This window comes from Grampus griseus (genome assembly GCF_964374135.1).
Source record: "Grampus griseus genome assembly, chromosome: 8".
NCBI lineage: Eukaryota > Metazoa > Chordata > Mammalia > Artiodactyla > Delphinidae > Grampus > Grampus griseus.
This window is the reverse complement of record NC_139002.1, coordinates 18,462,494-18,472,336: the sequence shown is the minus strand read 5'-3', so window position 1 is coordinate 18,472,336 and position 9,843 is coordinate 18,462,494. Positions and strand designations below refer to the sequence as shown.

The 9,843-nt window shown below is 38.4% G+C and overlaps 1 pseudogene across 1 annotated transcript; it reads right to left on the bottom strand.

The window, feature by feature from the left end:
* Positions 1-2,424: 2,424 nt before the first annotated feature.
* Positions 2,425-9,605, bottom strand: LOC309825648 (NXPE family member 1-like; annotated as a pseudogene). Its single transcript has 3 exons — positions 9,570-9,605; positions 3,417-3,624; positions 2,425-2,962 (listed from the first exon to the last, which is right to left on the bottom strand). The product of its transcript is annotated as an NXPE family member 1-like (transcript).
* Positions 9,606-9,843: the final 238 nt, after the last annotated feature.

Sequence of the window (9,843 nt, the reverse complement as noted above, 5' to 3'; positions counted from 1 at the left end):
TGGATATTTTTAAAAACATGGCTCTTTTAAAAAATTAATTAATTAATTTATGGCTGCATTGGGTCTTAGTTGCTGTGCGCATGGGCTTTCTCTAGTTGCGGCGAGCTGGGGCTAATCTTCGTTGCGGTGCACAGGCTTCTCATCCCGGTGACTTTTTGTGCAGAGCACCGGCTCTAGGCACGCGGGCTCCAGTAGTTGTGACATGCGGGCTCTAGAGCACAGGCTCAGTAGTTGTGGTGCACGGTCTTAGTTGCTCCGCGGCATGTAGAATATTCCTGGACCAGGGATTGAACCTGTGTCCCCTGCATTGGCAGGCGGATTCTTAACCACTGCACCACCAGGGAAGTCCAAAAACGTGGCTCTTTACTACAGAGAGTGTGAGATGTATTCTTCGAGAAGCTTTATTGCTTTGCTTTTCGCATTTATGTCTATGATCTCCCAAGGACTGTAGGGGTCCAATTTTATTTTTCCCATATGGGTACCCTGTTTTCCCAGAACTATTTATTGAAAAGGGTCACTCACTGCTTCCCTCACTGCTCTGCAATGGTCTATTTGTCAGGAGCCAAGAGTTCTGTTCTCTGTATTCTGTTTCATTTGTCATGTTTCTCTTTGCACCAGTACCACACTGTCATAATTCTATAAATAGCTTTAAAATAAGTATTGATATCTGGAAAAGTAAGTTCTGTAACCTTCTTTTTTTAGAAGTATCTTGATATTTTTGGCCCTTTGAACTTTCTTAGAAATTTTAGAATCATATTGTCAAATTATGCATGTGCACACAGATAGACACACACACACAACCTGTTCAGATTTTGTTTGGAATTGTGTTGCATTTATAGGTCTGTTTAGTCTTTCAATTTGTGGCTGGAGAGTGGTATGTGTGTGTGTGTGTGTGTGTGTGTGTGTGTATCTTACACATTGTTGTATTTATTCCTATCTTTTGGGTTACTCAGTGTTTTTGATAGTTCACTGAGTTGTACTTTTAAGTATTGTGTACACTCCTAAATATATTGTTATGTTTTACAATAGTGATGGTTTTAAAACATGCATTTACAATAAGTCAAAAGTCCCAAATTTCTAAAATTAAATATAATACAACATAAGATACCATGGGATTTTAATTATATTTTCTAATCTATTGCTACTATGAGGGAAATTATTAATTTTTGTATGTTGAGCTTGTATTAGGTCACCTTCTAAATTTTTTTTTTTTTTTTTTTTTTTGCGGTACGCGGGCCTCTCACTGCTGTGGCCTCTCCCTTTGTGGAGCACAGGCTCCGGACGCGCAGGCTCAGCGGCCATGGCACACGGGACCAGCCGCTCCGCGGCATGTGGGATCCTCCCGGACCGGGGCACGAACCCGTGTCCCCTGCATCGGCAGGCGGACTCTCAACCACTGCGCCACCAGGGAAGCCCCTAAATTTTTATATTTAGCTCTTTTTTTAAAGAGAATTTTTTTTTTTAAAGAGAATGTTTCTTAAAGTGAGTGATCAGATAACCAGAACAGTTACTTCTGTTCTTTCTGACACATACAGCCAGGACACTGTTGAATAGAAATAGTGACAGGCATTCATGTTTTCTTCCTGACCTTAGTAAGAAACGTTTGTTATGTTTCATTCACTAAGTGATGTTTATTGTAGTTTTCTGGTAGATAAATTTTAAGTTATGGGAGCTTTCTTCTCTTCCTAGTTTGTTACTAGTTTTCCCCTCAACCTCCAAAGAATTTGTGTTCAAGTCTATCAAGATTTTTGTTTTAAACTAGGTGCTGGCAAATTATGGCCTAGAGGTCAAATACGTTTTACCACTTTTTGCGGGGGGACCCGTCATCTAAAAATGGTTTTTGCATTTTTAAAAAGTTGGGCAAAAATCAAAAGAAGAATAAAACTATATGAAATTCAAAATTCAATATCCATAAATGACGTTTTATTGGAACACAGCCATACTCATTCGTTTACATGTTGTCTTGGCTACATTTATGCTTTCATGCTACAATGGCAGAGTTGAGCAATTGTGACAGAGGTAATGGCCTGCAAAGCCTAAAACATTTACTATCTAGCCCTTTACAGAAACAGTTAGATAACCCCTGTTTTAGACCATCATGATGATCACTTTTATTCTCTTTTACCCTACTAAAGTATCAGATAGGATGCTTTCCTCCACAAGTAATAGAAATCATGACCCAAATTTTACTTACAGAATAAAAACATTCACATGTAGACAAGCTCTGGGCATGGCATAATCATTCTTCATGTCTGTTTTTCTGGCTTTGCAGCCTATATTGGTTGTCTTTGTTCTTAAGTGTCCTCCCTGCCCAGATGGAATCTTTTAAATTTGATTTTCTTTGTCCCTAAAATAAGTAAAACTTCTCTGACAATACAAATAGGATTATTTGCCGATTGGTCCCTAGGGATTTTGTATATTGTTTTAACAAATGTAGTTTAAGTACATATTAGTCTGATTTCCAATCATATGATCAGGTGTGTGGATACTATTGGTGCCATATGCAATGGTGCTATCCTAGGTATCAATGACACCTACATTGAAATTTTTGAAAATGTCCTTCCTGGTAAGATATTGAATGTTAACCGTGGATGTCTCCAAACCTCTTTGTGTCTATGTGTATCTCCCTGATGTTTTCTGTTTTAAGGATCATTTTAGTGTCCGGGCTTCTTAGGAATAGTCATTCAATAGCCTTTCCGACACTGATGGCCCTGCGAATGAAAATGTCAACGCGGAAGGGTCTGAAGTGCTAGCCAAATGTGGTGATGGCTGTGTTTCTTTGATGATGATGGCTGATATCTGGTCAGTTTCCTGGGATATAATCCTCATCTTTCACAGAATAGGAAAGTGATAAAAGGGTAGCTATATTTTCCCCACTGACTCGGAATGTGTCTGTCTTTCTGTATCCAGAGGAAATTGTTTCTTAAAAATTCTAGTTCCGTGAAGATAAAAAATTTTAGTGCTGATAAAAAAATAAATAAACCTTCTAACTAGAAGGACATGATTAATATTTTTAAAAAGAATATCCTACCATTTCAAATGCTCACCCATCAAGATTATTTCTGACTGGATCTTCCCTACTCTCTAGGGTAGAGTACCTGTTCATACGTGTGAAGTGTCAATCAAAATGTAAAGTTTTCATTGGAATTTATAAACAGGAACAACATTTCTTCTGAGAGAGGGAATACAATATATTCTAAATTAAAAGGCTCAAATCTAGGAAGATAAGTGAAGTTGAAAATAAAACAGCCAAAATGAGAGAATACTTATTAAAAGTATTATTAAATACTTATTAAAAGTATTTTTATACCAGCCTGAATTTAATACTTATTAAATACTTAATACTTATTAAATACTTATTAAAAGTATTTTTATACCAGCCTGAATTTCTAAAAGAATATAAAATAGTTACATACTTTTTACAACTTTGAGTAGGTAGTGCGTCCACTACCACAGGGTAGAGTCTCCCAGGAGGTAAATGAGTTTTCCTTTTAAACATCCATTTATCTTAATTGTATTAACTGAATCTTGAAGTTCTATCATTTCTTTGCCATCTTTGCTGATGCTGTGCTGACTTAGGCCTTGGTCTCTAACCTGAATATCACTGGTCTGACAGTTGGTGTCCTTGTATAAAATCACTTACCCTTGTTCAATTAACGAAGCAATAATTTATTTTTTCTGTGAACGTTTTTTTCATAGGAATATTTTTAAACATTTTAAAAATAGCTTAAAAATAACATATCCACATTTTAAAAACTTCAAAAAAGCTTAAAATATCTAACTTGAATTCATATTTTTAAATAGGATTTTGCTAAAAGTGACATGCAGCAGGCAACACAAACCAATATTCTTAGATTTTTCCAGTGAGTTCCATTAGAATTACAAGCTCTCTTGGCACATGGTCTGTCTTCCAATGTATCTCAGGTAGCAGTGCACCAAGAGTTTTGCTATGGGGTAACAGAGATCATCAGATTCCTTACCTGTCATGCTTCCTCGTCACTTGCTGTGTCACTCTCCTACCACTAGACCAGTGCATCGTATTTTGTTTTGTTTACATCAGCACTTCTGTACTAATATCATATTCTGTATTAGATAGGAAGAAAATAATAATGACTTAAAAATACAAACCTATTTATCCCTCATATAACAGTCATATAGTGAGCAAGCCAGGACTAATATGATGTTGCATGGTGTCAGGGATTCCAGTTCCTTCTGTCTGCTTGTTCTGCTTTTCTTTTTTCAGGGGGGCTGGTGTGATACTCTTAATTTTATTATTCCTTTTACAACTTTACTGAGATTTAATTGGTGTACAAAACAACGCATATACTTAACGTGTACAGTTTGATGAGTTTGAACATGTGCATAAACCCATGATGCCATCACCACAATTAAGGTGCTGTTCTTAACCTATGACTTCAATCCCACGGTCTAACATGGCTCTTTCATCTCTTACCATTATATCTACAGTTCAGCCAGTAGGAAGGGGAGGGCTAGTTGTTTTACTTTTAAACGCATGACCTAGAAGTTTCCCTTATCACTTCCACTCACAATCCTGGCAAAAATCTAGTTATGGCCTTAACTAGCTGAAAGAAGGCTGTGGCCTTTAGTTTGTGACAATGGACCCAGCTAAAATTATGGTGTTCAATTACTAAAGAGGGAGAGGGGAACGGATATTGGGAGACCACCTGCTTCACTTTCCGTGCTTAGCCCCATGTAGGCCTTGTGGTCTCTGGTTGCCAATGTCCACATAATAGTCATCAACATGGTTGTTCTGTGCATGTAACCTTTGGACAAATGGCAAAATGGTGCTGATTGCAGAACTGGAAAAATTCTGGATTAGCTATTCCTTGATGACCTGGAGGAGTTGTTAAGTCCTGGAGATTTTGGCCTGCTAAAGAGAGTTTTCATAATCCTATGAAATTCCTGTGTTGGAATTTCCATGTGACATGTTTGACCTTCTATGATGTTTGACATCATCACATCCTGGATGGCTGAATATCATAACCGTGGAAACTTAACATTGCTCTACCCATCCTAATAATGCACTGGCATACTTTGGTGAGAAAGATAGCCTTTGAGTTTATTATCATAAACCATATCTTGTATAATATTAATGTGTCAGGGTATTCATTTTTGCCAAGTGTCAAACTAAGCGCTCTGCAGGACTATTTCAAATATATAGCAAATTCTCTTATGATCAGTCTTACATGTTTATTTTACTTGATAATTTTAGAATAGGCTTGAATATTTTTAAGAGTATGTTAGTAATAGTTTTAAGATTCCATTGTATTTATTGATTAGTTTAGGGCTTGTGGCAGGCAGACTAATGGCCCTCCAAAAATATCTACTTTATAATCCCTGAGACCTGTGAATATGTTACCTTCCATGGCAAGTGGGACTTCCAGATATGATTACGGGTATGGGTTTTGAGCTGGGAGATTATCCTGGATTATCTGGGTGGGGCTTTAGTCATCAAAAGTGGAAGAGGGAAGCAGAAAAATGGGTCAGAAAGATGTGGTGTGAGGACTTGACCCACCATTGTAGCTTTGTAAAAAAGGAGGAAGGGGGCTGCGAGGAATGTGGGCAGCCTCCAGAAGCCTGAAATGACAAGGAAACTGATTCTGCCCTAGAGCCTCCAGAAGGGAATGCCGTCCTGCTACACCTTAATTTTAGCCCAGTGAGACTGATGTTGAACTCTTGAACTACAGAACTGCAAGGTGATACATTCTTGTTGTTTCAAGATGATACATTTTTGTTGTTCAAGATACTTTGTTACAGCAACAATAAGAAAATAACGCAGAGATGATTGACATTTTTTTCAGTATCAAGTCATCCCACCCAGAAACAAACAGTATTTTTTCATCTATTTGTATAAATTTTATTTTATATCACTTAGTAGCAATTTAAATTGTCTTTCTGTAGGTCATGCACATTTTGTTAAATTGTGAATTAGCTCTTTAAAGTACAAAGCAGATTGCATCACTCTCTTCCTTCATTGTTTTTTTTGTAGCTTTCGAAAACTTACTGAATAAACACTAAAATCCTCAGCTTTGTACTTGAGAGCCTCCATGATTTAGCTTCTTCCTTTTTTTAGCCTCATGCTTCACTACATTCCACCAAATGCTCTCACTCCTTTGGGCTGTTGAACAAAGTTCGTGACGATTTTGCTCCTGAGTAGAGTTATCAGATTAAAAAAATACAGAATACTAAATTGAATTTGAATTATTTTTAAGGAGCAATAATTTTTTAGTGTCAGTATTCCTCGTGCAATATTTTCCCTTTATCTCATGTCATATGCATAAGAAATTAGGAATTACTGAAATTGAACTGACACTTTGTATTATTATTTGCTAAACCTGGCGACCTTACTCATGATCTTTATGAGTTTTCTCTTTCACCTCATTCCCTGTCTACAGATATCCTTTGGGGCTAAGTCAAATACCACCTTATCATAAGCCCTTCTGCCTTTTTACTTCCTTCATAGAATTGGTAGGTTAAATGTCTTTCAGATTGCAGCCTTGCTGAACATTTATTTTTCTCCATTTGCCCATAACGCCTCATATCTGTTAGAATCTCAATAAACATTTGCTGAATAAATGAATAAATATTAGGCAATAAATCAGTTGAGGTACATCTCAAAATGATTGTTATTGGTAAACTCTTAGGCTTTAAAGAAAGTTATTTTAAAGCTAAGTATAAACATTGTTCTTTCATAAGTAACATGGCTTTGTGTTTAACACTAAAACACATTTAATGAAACGGAAAACTCCATATAAAACTGCTAAGTGCATCCACTAAAGGTTAGGAAGGTATGCCCACAGAGAATTCGGCTAACTAAACCAAAACGTTTCTACTCTGAAGCTGTGGGTATCCATCAGAGATTTGTACAGAATGTCCCCCAGACAGAATCACTGACTCTAGGAGATGCATTCCTGGGTTTAAATATGGATGTAGGATATGAATACTTTCCCCTTTGGGATAAATTGAGATGAAATCTGTTATAAAAAGAGTTTGAAATAATTTCCTTGAATTGATTTCTCTCTTTAAAATCCACAGTGATTGACACCACAGACCCCTGCTAGGAATGGTTTTCCTGGAAAATCGTGATTGCTAGGGTTGATTCTGATAAAGTCTCCTCTGTGTCAGAATGTCTCTTAGAAGATCCATGCCAAGCACCACCTACCACAGGACAAAGCAAACTTACTGTTATATCAGGAGACATCAATGTGGTTAAGATGTTTCATCGTTTCAACTCCTATACTGGACCTTCAAAAATATAAGACAACAAACTACCCTGCTGTCTGTTGACACAATACAGGTAATAGAAGCTTGTGAGTGAAGGATAATTTAAAATTTTCTACAACTGCAAGCTATTATGGTTGTTGTAAATATTGTATCTATTGGGCATTGTATATGAATTAGGATTTTTTATTGTATATCCATTGTATATGCATTAGGAAAACTATTTACCTTTCTGGGAGCACCTTGAAGTCCAGGGCAGCTCTGCTCTTCTGTCACATGCAATCAGTGTGTCCTGGAATTTTAGTTTCAAAGTATTTATCTAATCTGAAAGTCCTCCTCTCTCTCTACTTACACATCACTTATTCAAGTTCATACAGTATTTTTCTCAGATTACTGTCAGCCTCTAGCCAGGCCGTCTCAATTTTATCCCATCTAAATTCTTCAACACAACTGCCAGAGCATCCTTTCTTATTGCAAATGCAACTGCATTACTGCTTAAAATCCTTTATTTTAAAGTTGTTTATTTAAAATCCCCATCACTTACCTAAGGAGTTCAGGCTTCTTAGCCTGGCATGAAGACCTCTTCTCACAGGGTTCCTGCTTCCCTCTTTATATATGTTTTCTGCTATGTTTACCTTCCATTTTTCCTAGAAACTTGCTTTCCGAGGGTTGTAATCTTTATGAAGGAAGGTAATATATTTGCCTGGTCCACTGCTGTGTCCCTAATACCTCACAAAGTGGCTGGCAGAAAGTCATGTTCAGTCTGATGCATGAATAAATATACACTGCATTTCTTTCCTCCAGTTGATGAAAGACTCTCTGACTCTCCTACTTCAAAGCTCTTACGCTCCCTTTGATTCACTCTTTGTTCCAGTCCTGTGTACATGTGTAGGTAAGCGGTAGCAGGCAGAAAGGGGACACAGGGGAATGGGGACCCAGGTGCCAGGTAGTACAATGGATATAAGTGGTACCTGATTCGCTACTATGGATGTCTCTTCAGGTTCAATCCAGAGAAAGGAAGGGATCAACACATTTTCATCCTTACTGGGACTTAGGCATAAGGACACTTACTGGGTAGGAAGAGATTTGGTGAGGGGTACCATCAGAGATCAAAGGGAAAGAACAGAAACCCAACTGTGCTTTTACTTGTTTCAGAAGGGAATCAAAGACTATTGATCAGAAGCCAACACTTGGATAACTCTGTAAGATCTGAAATGCATGTTATTTTTCCATGTTTGCTATCCATACGTTACTTCCTCTTAGCGTATTTTTTGGAAGCTTAAGGGGAAGAGACTGTAAGCTTGACTTAGAAAACTGCTGAGAAAGGGGTTGCTGAGAACCTAGCATTCCACTCTATGGCCAAGCTTAAGGAAAGTGAATTCCCAGGAAAAAAAATGGATCCCTAGGGGGAAAAAAAGAATGGAAAGGGAAAAGGAAATGGATTGAGACTTACAGAAAGTTAGCAAAGTAGCCAAAGAGTCTGGAACTGATAGGTTGTCTCAGGGATTGGCCCACAGGTTCTGGGATTTGTGGTGGCATATAAGTTATCCTTTGTAAATTCCCAAAGTGACTCATGAAGTGTTTTGCAGCTTATGGTAGAGCTGGCAGACCAGGAAGTAAGTATGTTTGTGAGGAATGGGAGAAAATCTTGGCATTGACACTGCCATGATTGATATGAGAAACATGCTTACACCCCAGTTTATGGAGGTCTGTTCAACTGGAGGCTTCCGAAAATCACTAGATCACAACTCAGGGAGTATGGAGGACTCCTCCAACCTGATATCTGAGAATATCTGAGAATACCTGATCTTGAGATCAATTGGGGATGACCAGTAGGAAGGAGTTGGATCGTTGGAAAGATGACTCAGGTTGCAGTGTGGACAATGGATTAGAGAGGGTAGGCTAGGCAGAAAGGAATCTGTGACAAGTAATCTAGATGAGATGATGATGATGATCTGAACTCAGGTAAGAGCAGTAATCATGGAGAGAGATGGATAAATGTAAAAGATACTTAAGAGGTAGAATCTACAGAATATGATATGGGGGATGAAGAAGCATGGATGTTACCATACACTTATCAAGGAATCCTTTTCTGGTGTAACATCTATTAACTAACACAGCAGAATACTTTTCCGTTGAACATATTTTGTAAAACCTAGGTCTACAGTAAAAGATATGACTGAATCTGAGAATACCGGTCATCATGGAGGACAGGCATATATAATATAGTTCACCTTGGGCAGCCCTCTTTTATTGAACATCTGAGTGAGAATGCCAACCCTGGTGGTAGGAGTCATGAACAGGGGGCTCAGGAAGATGCCGCATACCTGATCAGACCTTAAAGAGGCATCTGAGAGGGTCATGCTCAATATATATATATATTTTTTTGCGGTACGCGGGCCTCTCACCATTGTGGCCTCTCCCGTTGCGGAGCACAGGCTCCGGACGCGCAGGCTCAGCGGCCATGGCTCACGGGCCCAGCCGCTCCGCGGCACATGGGATCTTCCCAGATCGGGGCACGAACTCATGTCCTCTGCATCGGTAGGCGGACTCTCAACCGCTGCGCCACCAGGGAAGCCCCATGCTCAATATTAATTGAGG